The sequence below is a fragment of the Entelurus aequoreus genome, linkage group LG27, assembly GCF_033978785.1.
Source record: "Entelurus aequoreus isolate RoL-2023_Sb linkage group LG27, RoL_Eaeq_v1.1, whole genome shotgun sequence".
NCBI classification, from domain to species: Eukaryota; Metazoa; Chordata; class Actinopteri; order Syngnathiformes; family Syngnathidae; genus Entelurus; species Entelurus aequoreus.
Window position 1 is genome coordinate 24,974,558 of NC_084757.1, and position 25,008 is coordinate 24,999,565.

At 39.3% G+C, this 25,008-nt stretch overlaps 1 protein-coding gene across 1 annotated transcript in view; it reads left to right on the forward strand.

Annotated features, from left to right (window-relative positions):
• sema6bb (sema domain, transmembrane domain (TM), and cytoplasmic domain, (semaphorin) 6Bb) overlaps positions 1-25,008 on the forward strand; it is a 521,655-nt gene that overhangs the window by 83,097 nt on the left and 413,550 nt on the right. The window contains exon 2 of the mRNA XM_062039291.1: positions 14,650-14,745. The gene's annotated coding sequence lies outside the window, so the exon portion shown is untranslated. The remainder of the gene's footprint in view (positions 1-14,649; positions 14,746-25,008) is intronic.

Below are 25,008 nucleotides of genomic sequence, written 5' to 3' on the forward strand. Positions count from 1 at the left end.
AGCCTGGTTGTGTTGTGGCTAATAGAGTATATATATGTCTTGTGTTTATTTACTGTTGTAGTCATTCCCAGCTGAATATCAGGTCACCCCCGGCTCTCACAGCATCTTCCCTATCTGAATAGCTTCAACTCCCCACTAGTCCTTCACTTGCACTTTACTCATCCACAAATCTTTCATCCGCGCTCAAATTAATGGGGAAATTGTCGCTTTCTCGGTCCGAATCTCTCTCACTTCATGCGGCCATCATTGTAAACAATAGGGAACTTTGCGTATATGTTCAACTGACTACGTCACGCTACTTCCGGTAGGGGCAAGCCTTTTTTTTATCAGATACCAAAAGTTGCAATCTTTATCGTCGTTGTTCTATACTAAATCCTTTCAGCAAAAATATGGCAATATCGCGAAATGATCAAGTATGACACATAGAATAGATCTGCTATCCCCGTTTAAATAAAAAAAAATCATTTCAGTAGGCCTTTAAAGTAGCTTGAAACAACACCAAGAAAAAAGTGCTTGGTAAAGTTTTAAAGGCCTACTGAAATGACATTTTCTTATTTAAACGGGGATAGCAGGTCCATTCTATGTGTCATACTTGATCATTTCGCGATATTGCCATATTTTTGCTGAAAGGATTTAGTAAAGAACATCGACGATAAAGTTCGCAACTTTTGGTCGCTGATAAAAAAGCCTTGCCTGTACCGGAAGTAGCGTGACGTCACAGGTTGTGGAGCGCCTCACATCTGCACATTGTTTACAATCTTGGCCACCAGCAGCGAGAGCGTTTCGGACCGATAAAGCGACGATTACCCCATTAATTTGAGCGAGGATGAAAGATTCGTGGATGAGGAAAGTGAGAGTGAAGGATTAGAGGGCAGTGGAAGCGATTCAGATAGGGAAGATGCTGTGAGAGGGGGGTGGGACCTGATATTCAGCTGGGAATGACTAAAACAGTAAATAAACACAAGACATATATATATACTCTATTAGCCACAACACAACCAGGCTTATATTTAATATGCCACAAATTAATCCGCATAACAAACACCTCCGCCCTCCCGTCCATATAACCCACCAATACAACTCAAACACCCGCACAACACACTCAATCCCACAGCCCAAAGTACCGTTCACCTACGTAAAGTTCATACAGCACATATATTTCCCCAAAGTCACGTACGTGACATGCACATAGCGGCACGCACGTACGGGCAAGCGATCAAATGTTTGGAAGCCAAAGCTGTACTCACGGTAGCGCGTCTGCTATCCAAGTCAAAGTCCTCCTTGTTGTGTTGCTGCAGCCAGCCGCTAATACACCGATCCCACCTACAGCTTGCTTCTTTGCTGTCTTCATTGTTCATTGTTCATCAAAAATTGCAAAAGATTCACCAACACAGATGTCCAGAATACTGTGGAATTTTGCGATGAAAACAGACGACTTAATAGCTGGCCACAATGGTGTCCCAATATGTCCGCAAACTCCGTGACGTCACGCGCAAACGTCATCATACCGAGACGTTTTCAGCAGAATATTTTGCGGGAAATTTAAAATTGCACTTTACTAATCTAACCCGGCCGTATTGGCATGTGTTGCAATGTTAAGATTTCATCATTGATATATAAACTATCAGACTGCGTGGTCGGTAGTAGTGGGTTTCAGTAGGCCTTTAAAGGCACATAAAACCGTTTTGTTGTTATAGTGTCACTGTCCCTAGTCCACAATCATCATTACGATAACAAACAAAGTTATTATGGGTTTTAACCAGTTGGCCGATCTTTGCAGCTAGTTGTATGTATGTATATTATATATATATGTTATGTATATATATGTATGCTAGTTGTACATATATATATATTATGTGTATATATATATATGTACATTGCGATAGATTTAATATTTTGTATTGCAAGTGTAACACATGTGGCTGGGCCATGTGTACGTTGTTAAATCTCGCTCCCTGGCAAAATCAAGAGTGCACTTTACCATGCGCTCTGCCTTTTAGCTCGGTAGATAGCACGCTTGTCTCTAATACAGCCTAGGTTCGAGTCCCGTTCAGAACAGAAAAGCAGGGGCTAAACCAGGCGGGTTAAAAATCGAACCAAAATGTGTCTTTTTCACTTTTCATAATTTGTTTTCAACCACCATTTTTTTAAAATTTATTTTAAAAATAGTTTTTTTTAATTATAACATCATTCAGTTTTATCCCTGAAGTAAAAGTCAGTATATATAACTAGGTCAATTGTAATAAAATGAGAACAATTCATTAATTAAAAGTATTAGTCATTATGCTCCCCTGCTTGGATCATTTATTTTTTTTTATAATCAACTGCTAATAATACTCTTGCCAGCTGCAAACACTTCCTTTTTCATTTAATGTATTTTAAATCAATTGAAAGTAGATTAAGATTTATTATTCAAATGTAATTTAAATTCCCAATCTTTTCTGATCCGTTAGTAATAATATTAATAATTTTATTACAATTTGATAAAAACATAAGATGAAATAACACAGGTTTCCTTTTTTTGCTGAAGCAAATAGTCGTGGTCAAAAATTTACATACACTTGTAAAGAACATAATGTCATGGCTGTCTTGAGTTTCCAATCATTTCTATAACTCTTATTTTTTGCGATAGAGTGATTGGAGCACATACTTGTTGGTCACAAAAAACATTCATGAAGTTTGGTTCTTTTATGAATTTATTATGGGTCTACTGAAAATGTGACCAAATCTGCTGGGTCAAAAGTATACATACAGCAATGTTAATATTTGGTTACATGTCCCTTGGCAAGTTTCACTGCAATAAGGCGCTTTTGGTAGCCATCCACAATCTTCTGGCAAGCTTCTGTGGTCATCGGACCACAGAACTTTCCTCCACAAGGTCTTATCTTTGTCCATGTGATGTCAGATGAAACAAAAATTTAGCTGTTTGGCCACAATACCCAGCAATATGGTTAGACGAGAAAAGGAACACCATCCCTACCGTCAAGCATGGTGGTGGTAGTATTATGCTCTGGGCCTGTTTTGCTGCCAATGGAACTGGTGCTTTACAGAGAGTAAATGGGACAATGAAAAAGGAGGATTACCTCCAAATTCTTCAGGACAACCTAAAATCATCAGCCCGGAGGTTGGGTCTTGGGTGCAGTTGGGTGTTCCAACAGGACAATGACCCCAAACACATGTCAAAAGTGGTAAAGGAATGGCTAAATCAGGCTAGAATTTAGGTTTTAGAATGGCCTTCCCAAAGTCCTGACTTAAACCCCATTGAGAACATGTCGACAATGCTGAAGAAACAAGTCCATGTCAGAAAACCAACAAATTTAGCTGAACTGCACCAATTTTGTCAAGAGAAGTGATCAAAAATTCAACCAGAAGATTGTGGATGGCTACCAAAAGCACCTTATTGCAGTGAAACTTGCCAAGGGACAAGTAAGCAAATATTAACATTGCTGTATGTATACTTTGGACCCAGCAGATTTGGTCACATTTTCAGTAGACACATAATAAATTCATAAAAGAACGAAACTTCGTGAATGTTTTTTGTGACCAACAAGTATGTGCTCCAATCACTCATCACAAAAAAATAAGAGTTGTAGAAATTATTGATAACTCAAGACAGCCATGACATTATCTTCTTTACAAGTGGATGTAAACCTTTGACCACGACTGTATATATTTTATAACTATTACAATTCAATACAGTTGTTTTTGGTGTTTTAAACACTGTGGCATAATTTCCCGGTTGAAGCTAATTCGGTACACAATAAAGCCCCTTTTTTTTTCCTTGCAAACAAACAAACGCCTCAAACCTTGTACGCCATTAGGATACAACGCCTCCCAACACCAGCAACACAATAGCTCCAGCGCCTTTAAAATCCAATTTTCGCGAGATTAAAAAGAACATTCATCAACGTTTCATCTTTGGAAGATAGAACATTCTCACTGGAGGATCCCTTTTATACCCCTTAATGAAATTAGAATCATCTTCTGGAGATGTGAGAAGACAGTCAAATGAGGTGGCGCCAGGCTGGAAAAAATTAGGAGCTACAGGCAAAACAAAGCTCCCTTCGTTTTTTTTTTTTAAATTTTTTTTAAATTTTTTTAAAAGAACGGGCACATTCTCATCCCCCTGTTGCTCTCGCAATTAACATCCTGCAGCCAGCGGCGTGCGCCCTCAAGTTAGAGTGCTCTTGAGGCCTCCGTGCTTTGATGAGAGGTTGGCATCAAGCGGCGCGCAGTCCAGAGCCTGCAGACTCCATTTAGTTAATTAACCCCCACAAAAGCGTGGAAATGATCGCAAAGGTTGATAAGCAGCGGTAAGCACACAACTGTTTTGAGGCTGAAACCCGAAACAGGCTGAAGATGAAGGTGTTACTTCTGTTGTCATTTATAGTCGTCTCGGTGGACATATAACACGGACGTTCAAGCATGTATAATAGTTTACCCAAACAAATAGGACGGTGTCACACACGGGGTTTGCATACGAATTGGCCGTTTGCCTCGCTTGTTTTATTTGCGGTGTCACGCGTTGCTGTGCGAGTCTGTCTTCACCCGGCAGACGGGGATTGTTGATGAGTGCGCCCAAATAAAGAGCAGACGAGGCGCGGCGAGTTCTTGTAAAAGCAGCGTTGGCGATGATTTACATGTGCGTCGGCCTCGCGTGAACAGACCACGACATAAAACGCTACTCATTAGCACTCGGTCTGTGTTCGTCTGGCGACCTCGTTTTCACTCTGCAGGCTGTGGAATTGATCTTAAAGAACAATCTGTCCTAATCTCCCCGCAGCAATTACAATTATTTTATTACTTAGTCGTTTACTGCCCATTGGATTCTTCGATTAATTGTGTCTTGGAGTAATTAAGGCTAAATTAAGTGCACTGCTTGGCTGCAACCAGCAGATGGGCTGTTGAGCTAGCTAGATTAATAACAATAAAGTATCGCATTATTCATCTACAGTCGTGTTCAAAAGTTTACATACCGTACACTTGTAAAGAACATAATGTCATGGCTGTCTTGAGTTTCCAATCATTTCTACAACTCTTATTTTTTTGTGATAGAGTGATTGGAGCACATACTCTTTGGTCACAAAAAACATTCATGAAGTTTGGTTCTTTTATGAATTTATTATGGGTCTACTGAAAATGTGACCAAATCTGCTGGGTCAAAAGTATACAAACAGCAATGTTAATATTTGGTTACATATCCCTTTGCAAGTTTCACTGCAACAAGGCGCTTTTGGTAGCCATCCACAAGCTTCTAGTTGAATTTTTGACCACTTCTCTTGACAAAATTGGTGCAGTTCAGCTACATTTGTTGGTTTTCTCATATGGACTTGTTTCTTCAGCATTGTCCACACGTTTAAGTCAGGACTTTGGGAAGGCCATTCTAAAACCTTAATTCTAGCCTGATTTAGCCTCTCCTTTACCACTTTTGACGTGTGTTTGGGGTCATTGTCCTGTTGGAACACCCAACTGCGCCCAAGACCCAACCTCCGGGCTGATGATTTTAGGTTGACCTGAAGAATTTGGAGGTAATCCTCCTTTTTCATTGTCCCATTTACTCTCTGTAAAGCACCAGTTCCATTGGCAGAAAAACAGGCCCACAGCATAATACTACCACCACCATGCTTGACGGTAGGCATGGTGTTCCTGGGATTAAAGGCCTCCCCTTTTCTCCTCCAAACATATTGCTGGGTATTGTGGCCAAACAGCTCAATTTTTGTTTCATCTGACCACAGAACTTTCCTCCAGAAGTTTTGATCTTTGTCCATGTGATGTGTATATGCAGAATAATCACAAATATGGACAGCGATCAGTGCAATGAACCCTGACTGAACTTGAGATAAAACTGTTACCAAGTTTTAAGAAATGACGTGCATTCAAATAAAACATTTAGAAATGTTCCTAGATGACAGTCTGACAATAAAATTGCTTTTGTATCCAAATATTGGGGTCTTTTTTTAAGTTTATTTAAATTATGCAAGCAAGTGATTAATCCAAATTCAAATGTGTTCTTAATCTGATTAAAACAATTTATATTTGGCAGCCCTAATAATAATAAAAACTAATAATGATAACCAATAATAATAATATTGATTGTAATAATGATAAAGCTATATAGCGTTATTTAATACAATAGCCATATTCATAATCCACGGGCTCTCCCATTAAAAGCCGAAATGTGTATCATTACACCACCTGGGATAATATATTGATAAAAACTGAAATTAAATCGATTAATTCAATTAATTTTATTAGAAAAAAAATTATTTATATGTCGTTGCTTTGAATAATGCTTTAATGAGTGTAACTAATACTATTTGAGAAAATCTGGACTAAATGGAGTGCCCGGAACTCTAAATGTGCAGTCATAGTTTGCGTACAGCCGCTACAATAGAGCTCACATGAGAGCGGTGGTGTTTTGGTGCCGTGATCTGTGTGGCAGCTGACCTTAGAAAGTTTTCATTAATGCACACTTTCTTTACTACTTTTTGTAAAAAAATATGCATTAAGGCTGAAAAAATGTGTTTTATCTGATAGATTACTCGATTACTAAAATACCTGATAGCTGCTGCCCAAAACCTGACAACAATACGATATACAGGTGCAATAAATAAGCTTTATTGTAAGTGGTGTTCTCAGGGTACGACATTATAGAAACTAGGGATGTGCCGATCGATCGGTCACCGATCAGTATTGGCTGATTTTTGTGAAAAATAATGTGATCACTATTCCCCATTAATGTCTTTCAATGCTGATCATGAATGCAGATCCTTACTGGCTGTAACCACGTGTACATGGAAAAAAAATATTTAATCTGATCGTCATTTGGATTAGAATGTTATTGTGTACATGTACCCTGAAAAAATGGTCTGATTACGGCCTGCATTTTAATGCATCACATCTTAAATTTACTTTGACAGGTGTCCCACATAATATAAACGGAAAGGTGTGTTATTGTTTGTGCAGTGGCGCCATCTTTTTGATGAGTTTGCATACTGTAGGTGCTGAAGACGAAGCAGTGACTGCCACTGTAAACAAATATGGCTTTGTGCATTTCTGCTTGTCTAATGTTGTCACGGTATCTATATATTTTTTCCCTTCTGTTCACTACTTTTGTTTTACCTCTCTTTTTTTTTACAATAGAGTTGTTCTGTGCCTTTTATGTTATGATATGTACGGGTTGCCGCGTGTCTTTATGTTACGACATCCTGTGTAAGTGTCTGAGACAGCCAGTTACACTTGAGGTATCTGTAATGTTGTAATTGTTGAGACGACAACTGGATCCCTTCTTTTAATGTTACATCGACACATGACACTCAAGACCATACCTTTGTTTTTGCAAGTCTGGTTTTAAAGCAACAAACGTAACAGTATAAAACGCTACTTCTGTGCATGTTGAATGGGGAAAGACACTAGAAGACAATCGCTTCATTCCGAAACTATTAAGTTTAGTCCCCCCTCCACCACCAAATTGTAGCTGACATCAAAGACATGGGTACTTTCAACCCGAAGTTCGGAAGAAGTGTTTTCATGCGCTCCAATCTGGCATTAACCATATCGGCATAAACCACCTGTGTCGATCAGAATTACATTTTGATCTGAACGTGAATGTGATTGGGTCAGAATATTCCGAATTGAGTGTTCACATGAAGCATTTTTATTCCTATTAGGCTTTTAATCCGATTAAATGTGTCCATGTGCACATAACAGTGTATTTATTTCCAGCCCCCCGGCTGACAAGCTAGCAGCTAGTTATGTGTCTCCAGCTGCTCTCCGAAGCTGATAATAATCACCTCCATTAAAGCAAATAAACTGCATTTCTTATTATCATAAGTATTATTTTCAGTTACATTGTCAGTGGAAAAAAGGCTAAACATGTTACTCAAGTGCTTAAACAATTGTATGTAATAAAATACAATAAGGATATAGTGTTGATATCATTAAACTGTCAATAACGCTCACCATAATTACATTTCAAAATGTACATGTGAATACATGCGATTGGTATTGACATGATCCGTTGCGGAGGGGGGCAAGGTTTCTCATTGTCATCCCATTGGGTTGAGTTTTTTCTTGCCCTGATGTGGGATCTGAGCCGAGGATGTCATTGTGGCTTGTGCAGCCCTTTGAGACACTTGTGATTTAGGGCTATATAAGTAAACTTTGATTGATTGATTGATTGTTTTGTTTAGTCTTTGACTCCCTCAGTTCCTGTTTTGAGCACCCTTGGGTTTGTGTTTTGGTTGCCATAGGTGCTTAGTGATTAGTGTTCGGCACGCTCACCTGCTGCCGGGCACTAATCAGAGAGCTACGTATTCCTGTGTTTCGCCACACATTAGTCTGGTTGTCTTGTTTGCTGTAAGCAACAATTTACGTTTGTGTATATCTTGCTTCTTGATATCTTTTGATTCCTGTGCTAAGTTTCGCCCTTAGCTCCCTGTGCTTTCGGCGCACGTGTTTGTATTTTTGAATGATTTATGAGAATAAATCATCGTCTTACCTGCACCTTGCTTCCGGAGTTCCTGCTGCATCTTGGAAGAACGATCCGCACAGTAAAATGCGACCCAAGCGTAACAGGTAGCAGTATTGGTATCGGCTGATCTCACTATTAGATGACTGGTATCTGAATCAGCAGCAACAAACTTTGATCAGAGCATCCCTAATAGAAACTAAACTTGAATATGCCTTAAAGTAGTCAGCGTACAGCTTGTATAACTGATCAGGATTCTCAACTGGTAGTCGTGGACCCATTTTCAGTGGGTTGCAAGTTCGGCTCTTTTAAGTAAACAATGAGAAGCAATTTGCAGTTGTGAGTCCTTTGTTTGCGAGGCGTTCTTCCAAAACCAGTTGAGAAGCACTGGTACAGATTTACGAGACATTAGCGGTATTCTCTAAATAGCTGGCAACACAAGTGAGAAGCAAAATAATTGTGTCCTGCCTAAAGTCTTCATGCTTCGCTGGCCCCGCACATCGCCTCGTGCTCTGCACCCTGACATTTTAGCTCTGCCCTCCTATTTGCCCTGTCTCTTCTCATTATGAGGCGCCGTCCATCGCTGGCACAATGGCTCTTTCAGCAAGTCTCGCTCGCTCGCCTCATGTCGTGATCCAGTTTCTGTGTGTGTGTTCTTGTATTTTTACCCTTCTTGAGACATCAACAAGGAAAAGTACCTTCCATATGAGGATCGGTGAACAAGTTAGGACCGAAACCATGGTCCCAATACGGAAAACCATTGCATCTAATAGAGAGTGTCCTATTTGCACCCCTGGTGGTGAAATCTATCAAAATTAGGGTGGTGCCAAAAAGGAGGGATTTTTCAAATTGACTGTTTCAGTTTTAAAAGTGCTCCCCCTTTGGTCAACATATGAAATAACAAGTGTGTGTAAAAATTTGAAGTGCTCCCCCTCTGGCCAACATGTGTAAAAAACAAAACAATTACAAACCAAAAATTCAGAAAAATAAATTTACTAAAAGCAGTCTTTTACTCACAATGTCGACTTTTTTCTTATAGAATTAGGAACTATTTCTCATATTCTTTCAGTTTCTGTAATATTGCAATATTTTCTCATAAAATAATTTTTTATATATAAAATTATAAATTTTTTATGTACAATTATTTTTTTTATGTAAAATTATTATTTTTTATGTACAATTTATTTTTTATGTAAAATTATAAATTTTTTATGTAAAATGTATCACTTTTTAATGCAAAATTGTGACATTTGTCATATGCAATTCAGACTTATCACAATGTTGCCAATTTTTTTTTTGTTCTTGTAAAATAGTGACCTTTTTTGAGTAAAATGATGACTTTTGTCATAATTTTGCCAAGTAAAATCCCAACTGTTATTATAATATTGCCAACATTTTAAAGTTTTCTTATAAAATTGTGACTTGTATCGAGTAAAATGACGACTGTTTTCATAAAATTGCCAACATTTTCAGCTTTTTCTTGTAAAATTGTGACTGTTATTGAGTAAAATTCCAACTTTTGTCATCATATTGAACACATGTTCAGTTTTTCTTGTAAAACTTTGACTTGCGTTGAGTAAAATGACAACTTTTATTATAGTACTGCCAAAATTTTACGTTTTTCTTTTGAAATTGTGACCTTTTTCTTGTGAAATCCCAACTTTTTTATATTTGCATAGTATGTATATATTATTAATGTTGTAAGTACAAATCTTTACATATCTAGAAAGGGTGGTCCTTAAGAGGTAGGCATTTTTCGGAGGTCTCAAGAAGGTAAGAAATACAAGAACGTGTGTGTGTGTGCGCTGTTTTAATCACAGCTTGTACAGTGGACTCGGCAAAGTCTAAACACTTTGTCACTTTGGGCGCAACTGAAGCAAATCGACAAGTCGCTCCCTGCACGACTGTTGATCTTGAAAATTCCCCCTTCATTAGAGAGCTTATTCTGCAAATTGGCCTCAGAACAAAACAGGTTGCGTTGATCTTGGAGCGGACTGAGTGAAGCAAGCTTGTCTTTCCCCACAAAGGTAATTGAGACGATTGGAATCGAGACATAATAAGACAAAACAAAGATAGGACACCATGTGTCATCCGTCACTTAAATTGCTTCTTTTTCTACAGGTGTGACTGTCACTTTCTTTTTGTGTGTGGTTTTAACACTCACCTCAGTCGCACAGTTTGTCTTCTTCACTTTCCCTCAATGTCTTCGGGTAATAGCGGTGCAGTCTATCGCTGTCTCTCAAGCTACGATCTCCTCTCTAATGCGTCCCATAGGGCTAATTATTGAAGTGCGGCTATGTTCTCAAGGTTTAAAAGTCAAGTGTCATGGGTGTACAAGCCGTACCTTTTAAAGGGTACCGCCCTGGTGAAGGGCCACTGTTACCCCCCTAAAGGTGCAATTATCACCTTAGTCTGAGAATGTAGCTCTGTGATACAAACACTGAATACAAGACAACCTTTCTGAAGATCGGTTTTCAGAAAAATACTTTTAAGTAAAAAACAAAAGGGTAGTGGATTGCATTAAAAATTATATCATATTAGCTGCTTGACATTTGTTGATCACATTTGCTGAAAGACTTCTTCTGTTTACGAACTTACCCTTTTAGACACTTTTTCAGGTCACTGGTGGACAAGTGAAAAATCTCTAACTGTAAAAAAAATGGTCTTATATTTGGATTAGGCCTGGGCGATAAATCGATTTTTATCAATATATTCGAGTTTTTTGTTGCAGACGATTTAATAAAACAAATATAAAAATTAAAAATATCAGAATCAGAATAGTTTTTATTGCCATTGTTTGAGAACGGGTTCACAAACTAGTAATTTTTCTTGGTGCAATCGTGCAACATAAAACACATCGAAAAATTGAATTTTTTGTGCGATAGGTAGCGAATTCTGTACTTTTATAGGAACCAACCTAATTCTGTCGCACTACAGGCTTTCGATTCTTGTAAAATCAAACATATTATGACACCCCTTTTTATTGCACGTGACGTCACGTCCGGTTGCAGTGGCTCAAAGAGTTAGCGGTGAAAGAAGCACTCAAGCAGCACTCGTGGTGGACCACCTCTAGGTAATGTTGCAATTTTCAATGCCAACAATAGAAAACGCTCAAACATAAAGTTAGGTTCCACTTTTCAAAATGTGCTAGCTCGATGCTAATTTACATTGGATTTTTCATCGACTGCTACTAAAATAATGTTAGCAATTTTAAATGGTGATTTCAACACCACCAAATTTGGTGATGGAAACTAAAACTAAGATGCAGGTCACTAACAGCTGGTGTGTAATAAGTACGATACTTACAGTATAAACACTTAGTAGTAGGTAGTTGGTCAATCCATGACGGCAAGATACCATATTTAGGCTAGCTGTATGTACATATTGCATCATTATGCCTCGTTTGTAGGTATATTTGAGCTAATTTAATTTCCTTTACTCTGTGTGTTTAATTTATATTTGCATGTCTCATGACACATTATCTGTATGTAATATTTCATGCATTTCTGATAGTTTGTGTGCCATGTTGTTCCAGACCACAGCAAACGTTACCCAGCTTGCAAAGATTGTAATTAATCCATTAGAAGAAGACAGCCTGCCGTTTCCTTTAACTTGGACACACACATCTATACCTTTGGCCATTCTGAGCCAGTCATTTCCAGAAGTTATCTCATCCTGTGAGAAGCCTCCATTTTACTAATGATTTCCAATGTTGCAAAAATGTGTAGAATAAATATTACATTTCAACATTTCTGTCAACGAATATTTGCGTCAGCCTGCGACACATAGTCGTTTTGATAGTAGGCTAATATAGCTAATATAGACACATGTGTTGTCTTCATTATAACTCTTATATAAGACTTTTAAAGACATTTTGATAGTGGGCTATTATAGCTAATATAGACACTTACATCATGTGTTGCCTTCATTACAACACTTATATAAGGCTTTTAATTTTTTGCGGCTCCAGACAGATTTCTTTTTTTGTATTTTTGGTCCAATATGCCTCTTTCAACATTTTTGGTTTCAGACCCCCATTTTAGTCACCAACATAAATACCTTTGAGTCGAGCACTAGACGCCTTTTGTTTGTATTTTAAATGTCTAAACAACCTCGCGCCAACATATCTCTCCGACCTCCTTCAGCCTTACTGCCCCACCCGAACCCTAAGATCAGCCAATCAGCTGCTACTGACGGTCCCTGACACAAGGCTGAAGCTTAGAGGTGACAGAGCTTTCGCCGCTGCTGCTCCCAAGCTCTGCAACGACGTACCTCTGAGTGTTAGACAAGCCTCCTCTCTTCCTGTTTTGAAATCTCTCTTAAAAACATACTTTTATTCCATGGCTTTTAACACTGAGTGATATCCATCCTGAAATGGCGCCCCATAATACACCTGCTGTGAACCTGTTTTTGTGTTTTATTTATTTATTTTTTTATTTATTTTATCGTGTTCTGTTTGTGTTGTGTTGTGTTTGCTCGGTACTCGTATTATCTTTTAGCCTGCCCATTGTACGGCACTTTGGCTACCCCTGTGGTAAATTTTAAATGTGCTTTATAAATAAAGTTGATTTGATTTGATTTGATTTAAATTTTGTCCTACTTGTTCGTGATTCATATCGCCATGTGGAGGCCAACCTTCACTTATCTTGTCTTAGTCAGCTGCTGTGTGTTGTCAATCATTGTCACATTGGTAAGAAGGCAGTGTTTCCCACATTCATTTATTTGTGGCGGCCCGCCACAAAAGAATAACGTCCACCACAAATAAAAAAATAAAATAAAAAAATAAAATAATTTTTTTTGTTGTTGTTGTTGTTCTGTCCAGCTTCTCAGGAAAATCATATAGTTGATGTAGATTCCCATATAGGCTGTTCAGATTTACTTTACAAAAGAGAAGTGTAGGATACTTCTCTTGTTGCCTTATTTTTATTTGACCACTACTGTTTTCTGTTTATTTGTTACTGACTGTGGCAGGACACCTCTGCCTCTGTTTCACTTTATGTTGCTGGTAAATAATATGGTTGTAGTAGTAGGCTAAAGTTAAATTATTTAGTATGCACTAATTAAAGGGGCAGAGATTTAAGAGACATTGTAGCTTTTATATTTTATAAGATATATTTTTTGTAAGAACCACAATTAATAAATATATTTCAGTGAATAACTTATTGTTCAAATCTGTATATAAATATGTACATAGTGTTGTAATTATATTGTAAAATGGATGGATGGATGGATGGACGTTTAAAACAAAACTGTTATTATTAATTAGTAAGTATACATTTTTTGAGCCTTTTTAGAGAAAATCATATCATTGTAGTAAATTATGCAAATTACTCGATGATGTCATGGTGACCACGCCCATAGCCACGCCCCCACCGCCACAGGTATCTTGGCAGTTTATGGGAAACACTGGAAGGCATGCCCGGAAAGCCAATCAATGAGCTTGAGGGCGGTCTAAAGGGACAAGCTTCAGCCTCAGCGGCTGTTTTCCGCCTGGCGCCAATGTTTGACTTGTCTCCATTCAGTAGTGATGGATTATTTTTCGGAATCTCTCCTCCAGTGTGTGAACTCCACTTGAGCGCTGGTCTGATGTCAAATTTGTTTTTGCGGGCTGCCAGACAAATGGCGTTGCTTTAGACTAAGTGTTCCTAAGTTGGTACAAGCACTGCTCATGAATCAGAGCTGTAATAAAGGAAGTATATGAGCTGTCCTGGAACACAAACGTTGACAATCTGGAGCTTTTCTTCAAATTTAATACCAGCCAGCATAAATGATAATGTTCAAAGTCAGACAAAGTGAAAGTACTTGACGTCTTTAAAGTTAAGAAGTCTTGACTTTTGCCGAAGTTTAGATGGATCATAGCGTTGCCTCGCTTCTTCTCTTCCTTTGTCTTCTCAAAAGAAATGCTGTAAACAACATGACGTGATAATGAGATGCACTTCAAGAAGATTAAGGTCTTTTCCCTTCTCATCTGTCACGTCGTGGCTTTGACTCGCTTTAGAGGCCGACTTTTAAAGAAAAAAGGCATTTAAAAGGTGTCAAGCCATCGAAGAGCTTCCAAAAAAAAAAAGTTGTAAATCCGCCGAGCGCAGAAAGCCCTCAGCGAATTATCACTGCGCAACACACATGCGGTAAAATGACGATTTAACTCCCAACACACTTCTTGTTTCCTTCATCTGCAGATGACATCAGGAGAGGCTGCTACTTCACCACTTTAAGTCTCAGTGCAATTTACAGTGGGGATGGAAACACTCCAGCGGCAGACAGTTTAACACAGGGTGAGTGTTTTTAAATGTTTCTTTATTAAACACCTCACAGGCGAGACAAAGACATAAACACGACGTCGCCGCTTGGTTCCCGGCTCATGTTTCTAAGAGGATCAGTTGGGCGCCCAGTGGAGTTATTAAGAGGAAGTACTTATCAGTTTAATCAGATGATTTGTAACCTTTTACTGATGCGCTGACAACCTGCAGGGTTGTAGTCAGTAGGTCGTGTCCGTCTCAAAACAGCAGCATCGATTCTTAATGTCCGTAAATGAAAAGTCTGGACATCTCGTACAGCTTTATGGCGTCCTGTCAGAAAGCTAGTCGTTTGAAAATGTGTTTGTTATTAAGGGTGTGACGGTACGCCATCGTCACGGTTCATTCCTCTACGCACCTTGGTTTGAAGCTCACGGGTCAGTTCATTTTGGGTGCAAGTAAGGAAACCACTGCTTTGCTTTTGTGTAAATAGATTTAATGAATAGAAATAAAGATCCATAAAAAAATGTGGGTAATTTCTGATTCATTGAAAAAATGCATAAATAAATAATAGATGAATACAAATAGAAAGTACATGATTCAATGGAAAGAATACTCAAACCCTGGGAGGTGATTTCACTCACTGGGAAGTGGTGTCAGTGTCCAGGTGATTTCACTCACTGTGGCATTTTGTTTATGCATTTTTCTTTTTTTACAAGATGAAATTGTGAACAATGGGACGGTCTGATTTTTACATCTGAATTTAAAAGGGTTTGAGATGCTTCAAGAAAACAATATCTTTCCAAATACTTTTTAACAGAAGCAAAAAAGCAAAAAAATAAATACAAATAAAATAAAGTACATAGAAATACACTATATTGCCAAAAGTATTTGGCCACCTGCCTTGACTCACATATGAACTTGAAGTGCCATCCCATTCCTAACCCATAGGGTTCAATATGATGTCGGTCCACCTTTTGCAGCTATTACAGCTTCAACTCTTATGGGAAGGCTGTCCACAAGGTTGCGGAGTGTGTTTATAGGAGTTTTACACCATTCCTCCAAAAGCGCATTGGTGATGTTGTTCGAGAAGGCCTGGCTCTCAGTCTCCATTCTAATTCATCCCAAAGATGTTCTATCGGGCTCAGGTCAGGACTCTGTGCAGTCCAGTCAAGTTCATCCACACCAGACTCTGCCATCCATGTCTTTATGGACCTTGCTTTGTGCACTGGTGTACAGTCATGTTGGAAGAGGAAGGGGCCCGCTCCAAACTGTTCCCACAAGGTTGGGAGCATGGAATTGTCCAAAATGTTTTGGTATCCTGGAGCATTGAAAGTTCCTTTCACTGGAACTAAGGGGCCAAGCCCTACTCCTAAAAAACAACCCCACACCATAATTCCTCCTCCACCAAATTTCACACTTGGCACAATGCAGTCTGAAATGTAGCGTTCTCTTGGCAACCTCCAAACCCAGACTCATCCATCAGATTGCCAGATGGAAAAGAGTGATTCATCACTCCAGAGAAGGCGTCTCCACTGCTCTAGAGTCCAGTGGCGACGTGCTTTACACCACTGCATCCCACGCTTTGCATTGGACTTGGTGATGTATGGCTTAGATGCAGCTGCTCGGCCATGGAAACCCATTCCATGAAGCTCTCTGTGGGCTAATTGGAAGGTTACATGAAGTTTGGAGCTCTGTAGCAACTGACTGAAAGTTGGCGGCCTCTTTGCCCTATGCACTTCAGCATCCACTGACCCCTCTCTGTTGCCTACCACTTCGTAACTGAGTTGCTGTTGTTCCCAAACTCTTCCATTTTTTTTTATAAAAAAGCCAACAGTTGACTTTAAAATATTTAGGGGCGAGGAAATTTCACGACTGGATTTGTTGCACAGGTGGCATCCTATGACAGTTCCACGCTGGAAATCACTGAGAGCGGCCCATTCTTTCACAAATGTTTGTAGAAACAGTCTCCATGCCTAAGTGCTGGATTTTATACACATGTGGTCGGGCCAACTGATTAGGACACCTGATTCTGATCATTTGGATGGCTGGCCAAACACTTTTGCAATATAGTGTAGTTACACTTTCTGTCCGTCACTGTGTAAACTCTGTATGTCGCTGCAGCATGCAGAATGTTCCGTACCAATAAATCACGTTATGAATACGCCTACTCATTATCGTAGGCCTACTCATTATTGTAGTTTGCCATGTTGCGCTGCATCACGGTGAGAGCTTTTAGAGTCTTTTCAGCGCGCAGCACGATGCAGAGACAGGAAACTGAATCCATCCTGGGCAGGTCAGATTCAGCTCTGTGGAATTTCTCTTGGTTGGACGTTGTGTTGTTTGGCCGCAGCTCAGGAGCTGAGGTGTTGGGACAGATGCCAAAGAAATACCACGGAGCTAAAAGCATGCAACAATGCTCAGCTTTTTTATCATGCAGGGTACATCAAACACTGGAACCCTGGCACACTTTTATGTGGCATGTTTTTAAAAAATTTCCTTTATTCATTACTTGGGTTGTACGGTATACTGGTACTAATAAAGTACTGTGGTTCTAATGAATTAAAATAGGTAGTATACTGCCTTTTGGAAAAATATGTATTTTTTTTTTTTCATGGACAGAATGTTACGTCATGGTAACATTACCATGGTGACATTGCTGGTGATATGAGCTGGGCGCATGTAGGGTTGGGTATCGAGTATCGAGTATTGATTGGAACCGGGACTAACTTTACGATTCTCCCGGAATCGTTCAAAAGTAAAAATTTCGATTCCTAGTTTCGATACCCAGTTCGCCGACTGGAAAAAAAGAATAAGTCCGCCGACCGGAAGAAGAAGCCGCTAAACACCAACGAAGAAGCGCCCACCGCCGGAAGTGTTAGCATAGCCGAGCCTATGTAGCCGAGCGAGTCAGTCAAGCATGGATAGCGGGTGTCGGCGGTCGAAGTGTGGCTTTATTTTACTAAAAAAAATGGAACATCGGCGAAATGTAACACGTGCGACAGGACTGTTTCGTGCTTAGGAGGGTGCACGTCGAACATGATGAAGCACCTCAGAGTACAAATAAATGCGTGTCCCGTCTTCGACGCGCTGCGCCGACCGTCCTCCTGTGCCTCTTCCTCTGGCTTCGACGCTCAGCCTGGCACCTCGGTGACTGCATTGCAGTCCGAATCCGGTAAGTAAAACAATATATATGCAATAAATAATGTGTTTTGCGCCAACGTCGAGGCAGCTAACAAATTAGCCCGCATATTTTTTCATAGACAATTTACAACCTGCTAGCCAGGCTCCGCGATGTGCTCAGCGTACTCCGTTCACCGTAACGGCAATGGGTAAGATGTCGGTGCCACAGACGGAAGAGTGCCACAGAAAGGTCACTGCACACTTAGTCAAAACACTGCATCCCTTTTCAGAGGTGGAATCTCCAACATTTAGGTTAGTTAAGCAATAACGTTAGAGCTAAGCTAATTGATACTGGGCTAAACAGTAACAGCAACATTACATGTTTGTTTATGTTTGCAGGGATATGGTGAAAACTCTCAACCCAAAATACATACCACCTTCCAGGGACTACCTGTCAAACACATCGCATGGTACAAGAAGAATCGGAATCGAGAATAGTCAGGAATCGGAACAAAGAATCGGAATCGGAATCGTTCGAATTCAAACGATACCCAACCCTAGGCGCATGTGAGTTAACACAGACAGGGCACTTACAAGCGGAAACAGAGGGGAGACGGAAGAGAGAGAAGGGACGTATTTTGACTTCAAAACTAACGATAAAGGTGAAGCTATAAACACTGAAAGCCGTGCTTTAAAACTAGCTGGCGGCTAACGTCCTGCCACAGTGTTTTAGCTACTTCAAAATCACTCATCCTCGTTTCCATGGCGACAAATAAACTACGGTTCTTACTAGAGATGTCCGATAATTTTGGCCGATAGATGCTTTAAAATGTAATATCGGAAATTATCGGTTTCAACCTCCCGATTTTCCCGGGAGACTCCCGAATTTCAGAGCCCCTCCCGAAAATCTCCCGGGGCAACCTTTCTCCCGATTTCCACCCGGGCCACATTATTGGTGGCGTGCCTTAAAGGCACTGCCTTAGCGTCCTCTACAACCTGTCGTCACATCCGCTTTTCCAGTCACATAATATATGCGGCTTTTACACACACATAAGTGAATGCAAGTCATACTTGATCAACAGCCATACAGGTCACACTGAGGGTGACCGCATAAACAACTTTAACACTGTTACAAATATGCGCCACACTGTGAACCCACACCAAACAAGAATGACAAACACATTTCGGGAGAACATCCGCACCGTAACACAACATAAACACAACAGAACAAATACCCAGAACGCCGTGCAGCACTAACTCTTCCGGGACGTTACATCAACATGTCTGAAAATTATTAAAAAGAAGCAGATCCAAATTAATCTTGTGCAGTGCACTGGTTTTTTGTCCAGAAGTAAGGCTAAAGAACAGGATAAGCACGTTTTACTTGAGTCTTTTTAGCCCTTTTATCCTATATCTGCTTGGCACACTTGGAACCCTGGCTGACCAGTTACTAAAAATGGTACCTCATACTAGGGCTGGGCGATATGGCTGAAAACTGTAGCACGATATACGTTTTCTGTGTTGGTCGATATCGATGATTATTGAGATTTTTTATGAGCTATGAAAAATATGAACCATGAGAAAAAATATAATAAAAGGTAACACTTTTATTTCAAATGTAACCTTCCTCTGATTGTAATCCCCTCAGCTATTAAGGCAGAAAGGAAAGGAAACGTCAACACAACCGAAGAAAACACTGTAAATAAAATTCTAAAATCAAAACAATTAACAAAAAACTTTTTAAACGAAGGTGCAAAAATAAGGAATAATAAAGATGCTTAATAAAGTGTAAGCAAATAGGGCAAAGTGTGAAAATGTAAACCTAAAGAAACCTGAGAAGAACAATATTTTGCAGGTTTACCGCCAGGAAGTAACGTAGTCTGTAACATTTTAAAGTTAAAGTACCAATGATTGTCACACAAACAATAGGTGTGGCGAAATGTGTCCTCTGCATTTGACCCATCCCCTTGTTCACCCCCTGGGAGGTGAGGGGAGCAGTGGGCAGCAGCGGTGACGCGCCCGGGAATCATTTTTGGTGATTTAACCCCCAATTCCAACCCTTGATGCTGAGTGCCAAGCATGGAGGTAATGGGTCCCATTTTTATAGTCTTTGGTATGACTCGGCCGGGGTTTGAACTGACAACCTACCGATCTCAGGGCGGACACTCTAACCACTAGGCCACTGAGTAGGTATTTTTTAGGTATATTTGGTCTGTTATTCTTATTTCAAGTATGGAAATGAATTTGAAATCATGCGCTAACTATTATTTAAATATTTTTGCATCAAATTATTATTTCTTAAGTGAAGTGAAGTGACTTATATTTATATAGCGCTTTTCTCTAGTGACTCAAAGCGCTTTACATAGTGAAACCCATTATCTAAGTTACATTTTTAAACCAGTACGGGTGGCACTGGGAGCAGGTGGGTGAAGTGTCTTGCCCAAGGACACAACAGCTGTGACTAGGAGGGCAGAAGCGGGGATCAAACCTAGAACCCTCTACCAACCGAGCTACGCTGCCCCCGTAGCACATCTGTTATATGTTATTTATTTTATTTCTAACATTTTAGTTCCTACCTGTTGTTTCCATACATCCGAATATGGAACGGACGAGGGTTGAAAAGAAAAGATTAGCCATGCGAAGATCTATGGTCCGTTTGGGAAAAATCCAAAAACCTGTCGAGGTAACTCGCTCTCTGCAGCACTCGTTTTTACTTTCTCTTCTCCTGCCGTGCAGGGAATCAACAGGGCGCAACGAAAATGATAGTTGGTACTGTTACGCGATTGGTTGTTTAGCTTGTCCCTCCCTTTGTTTACTGATCACTTCCTGTTTTGCTAGGTTACCAGATCACGAATGCTTTTGTTCATGCGACCAACTATGTTTCATTATTTTTGGTTTCTTCCAACCCCCCAAAAAAACCTGCATATATTGAAGTTTTATTGAACACAATTTTTATTGATATCGATTACGTCAACCCAAACCTACCTCATACTGCAATACCTGGTAGTACCTGATTTTGGGTTAGTGTTAGCGTCAGTAGTAGGGTTGTACGGCATACCGGTATTAGTATAGTACCGCGATACTAATGAATCATATTCGGTTCTATTTCCCCCCCCGCCCCCCCTAAACCTAACATCCACTGTAATGATACCAAGTACAGTAGCGTATCTAGTCGATACTACTATGATTACGCCAATATTTTTTGGCATCACAACATCTTCTTTCGTTTTTTTTACATTTATATTATGTTTATAAACTCAGGAAGTATGTCCCTGGACACATGAGGACTTTGAATATGACCAATGTATGATCCTGTAACTACTTGGTATCGGATTGATACCTAAATGTGTGGTATCATCCAAAACTAATGTCAAGTATCAAAGAAGAGAAGAATAAGTGATTATTACATTTAAACAGAAGTGTAGATAGAACATGTTAAAAGAGAAAGTAAGCAGATATTAACAGTAAATGAACAAGTAGATTAATAATTCATTTTCTACCACTTGTCCTTAATAACTGACAAAATAATAGAATGATAAATGACACAATATGTTACTGCATATGTCAGCAGCCTACATTTGGAGCCTTTGTTTGTTTACTTACTACTATAAGACAAGTTGTCTCGTATGTTCACTATTTTATTCAAGGACAAACTTGCAATAAGAAACATATGTTTAATGTACCCTAAGATTTGTTGTTAAAATAAAGTCAATAATGCAATTTCTTGTGGCCCCCTTTATTTAGAAAAGTACCGAAAAGTATCGAAATAATTTTGGTACTGGTACCAAAATATTGGTATCAGGGCAACCAGTGTTTCCCATAAACTGCCAAGATACCTGTGGCGGTGGGGGCGTGGCTATGGGCGTGGCTATGGGCGTGGTCACCATGACATCATCGAGTAATTTGCATAATTTACTACAATGATGTGATTTTCTCTATAAAGGCTAAAAAAATGTATACTTACTAATTAATAATAACAGTTTTGTTTTAAACGTCCATCCATCCATCCATTATACAATATAATTACAACACTTTATGTACATATTTATATACAGATTGGAACAATAAGTTATTCACTGAAATATATTTATTAATTGTGGTTCTTACAAAAAATATATCTTATAAAATATAAAAGCTAAAATGTCTCTTAAAGCTCTGCCCCTTTAATTAGTGCATACTAAATAATTTAACTTTAGCCTACTACTACAACCATATTATTTACCAGCAACATAAAGTGAAACAGAGGCAGAGGTGTCCTGCCACAGTCAGTAACAAATAAACAGAAAACAGTAGTGGTCAAATACAAATAAGGCAACAAGAGAAGTATCCTACACTTCTCTTTTGTAAAGTAAATCTGAACAGCCTATATGGGAATCTACATCAACTATATGATTTTCATGAGAAGCTGGACAGGACAAAAAGAAAAAAAAAAGAAAACATTTATTTGTGGCGGATGTAATTCTTTCGTAGTAAATTGTTCATCATAGTTGTGCCAATAGTAGCATTTTTGCCATTGCCTCTTGTCCTATACTAAACATCTTTAAGAAGGTACACCTTTTATTCAAGAGGAGACTGAGGGCTGCTGCAGCAAAGTAGAGACTGTTGTTTAAAATACTGTAGCATCTAAAGAACAAGAAAATCCAATCATCTCAGAGAAATTTAATTTGTCTCACCGCTATTATTATATTTTTGAAATTGACGGGCCTCTCTTTCATCAAGACAGTGACTCATTGCCTGAGAAGACCTAACTGAAAGTATCTCATGAGAGAATGTAGTTTAGTTCCTCATTGATTAGTGGGAAAAATGGGGTCAAAGTTGGTGTTTACAGAAGGAATCCTCAATTTCCTTTATGCCATGTGAAACGGGGAGAAGACTCGATTTGCAGTCACCAACTTGTAAAGGGGGACGTCAGCGCTGTTTAGCACCTGCTAACTACTCTGCGTAACATGCATTTCCATATACAGTGCAGATAACATTAATATTAGCATTTAAATGGAGCGCAGAAGTGGGAGGATTGTGTCAAAGAATCCCACCTTCAACCTCTTTTTTTTCCCCCACTTGAAGGATTCTGATATGATAAAGAGCTGTGATGATTGATTTCCACGCTGCCAATGCCAGTGTTCCCTGAATGAATTAGACTCCTGCCTCCTCTGTTGTGTTCCCAAAGCTCATTTGAAATACCTTAATGCCGCTGGCAATCGTCTGCGTTTCGCTGGTGGCGCTTTGGCACCGGCAGATGTTCGAATTTCAGGCAGCCTTGGAGACGCCTGCAAAGAATGTCTCCTAAAGCAGGCTTTCACCGAGTGAGGGCATAAAAGTTCGATTTTTTTTTTTTTTTTTTGTTACTTTCTCAACTCGGCTATTCTAAAAAACCACAGCCAGGCTCAGCGCTGGAGATTACAGAAAATATCTATGATTTTCCTCCCGCCCTTTAATCCCTTTCAGGTTAAGAAGGAGAAGGTTTTATCTTTGTGCGTGTGCAAGCAACCGTGGAGGTGAGTCAGGGATGAAGCGATCTGCACACAAGAAGGTCACACCTCTGATTTTTCTGCAGTAGTTAGGTAGAAACCGGCTGTTTAAAAATACTAAATTTACTTCTGGCTCTTACTTTGGAGATGATTGTGTCGCTAGTTTTAGGGCTGTCTTTGACTAAGAAACCCGCGGCTCTTTAGCGCCGCCCGAGTGGCTCCCTGGACCTCTTTCAGAGATGTGTGAAAGTGGAAAAATATATTTTTTGTTTTAATATATTTTCTGTAGGCGAACAAACATGACACATAACCTCCTAATTGTTAGAAATCCCACTGTTTGTTATACATGCTTCACTGATGAGAGTATTTGGTGAACATCGTTTTGTCCTACTAATTTCGGCGATCCTCGAACTCATCGTAGTTTGTTTACATGTACAACTTTCTCCGACGCTGCCACAGAAAGACATGTTTTTTGCCACTCCTTTGTCTCATTTTGTCCACCAAACATTTTATGCTGTGCGTGAATGCATAAAGGTGAGCTTTATTGATTTTATTGATTTGCTTGAGTGCTAATCAGGCATAATTGGTCAATCCATGACTGCAAGCTAATCGATGCTAACATGCTATTTAAGCTAACTGTATGTACATATTGCATCATTATGCCTCATTTGTAGGTATATTTGAGCTCATTTAATTTCCTTTACTTATGTCCTCTGTGTATTTATATTATATTTGCATGTTTCGTGAAATATTATCTGTATGTAATATTGGCTGCATTTCTGATAGTTGTTTGTGTGCCATGTTGTTCCAGACCACAGCAAACGTTACCCAGCTTGCAAAGATTATTATAATCCATTAATAGACCACAGCCTGCCGTTTCCTTCAACTTGGACACACTCATCTATACCTCTGGACATTCTGAGCCAGTAATTTCCAGAAGTTATCTCATCCTGTGAGAAGCCTCCATTTTACTAATGATTTCCAATGTTGCAAAAATGTCTAGAATAAATATGAAAATACAACATTTCTGTCAAGAAGATTGGCGTCAGCCTTTGATAGTAGGCTAAAATAGCTAATATAGACACTTACATCATGTGTTGCCTTCATTATAACACTTATATAAGACTTTTAAAGTCATTTTGATAGTAGGCTTATATAGATAATATAGACACTTACATCATGTGTTGCCTTCATTATAACACTTATATAAGACTTTTAAAGGCCTACTGAAACCCACTACTACCGACCACGCAGTCTGATAGTTTATATATCAATGATGAAATCTTAACATTGAAACACATGCCAATACGGCCGGGTTAACTTATAAAGTGCAATTTTAAAATTCCCGCCACACTTCCGGTTGAAAATCTCCTTTGGATATGATTTATGCGCGTGACGTCATAAAATGCACGGAAGTGTTTGGGCCCTATTGGACACAGGGGTTTATTTATTTTGTTTCTATCTTCATTTGAGAACGATGCTAGCACGTTAGCTCAGTAGCTAAGTGTGTCACCGATGTATTGTCTTGGAAATAAAAGTCACTTTAAATGTCCATTTCGCGTGCTCGACTCTCATTTTCAAGAGGATATAGTATCTGAGGTGGTTTAAAATACAAATCTGTGATCTACAATAGAAAAAGGAGTGTGGAATCCAATGAGCCAGCTTGTACCTAAGTTACGGTCAGAGCGAAAAAAGATACGTCCATCACTGC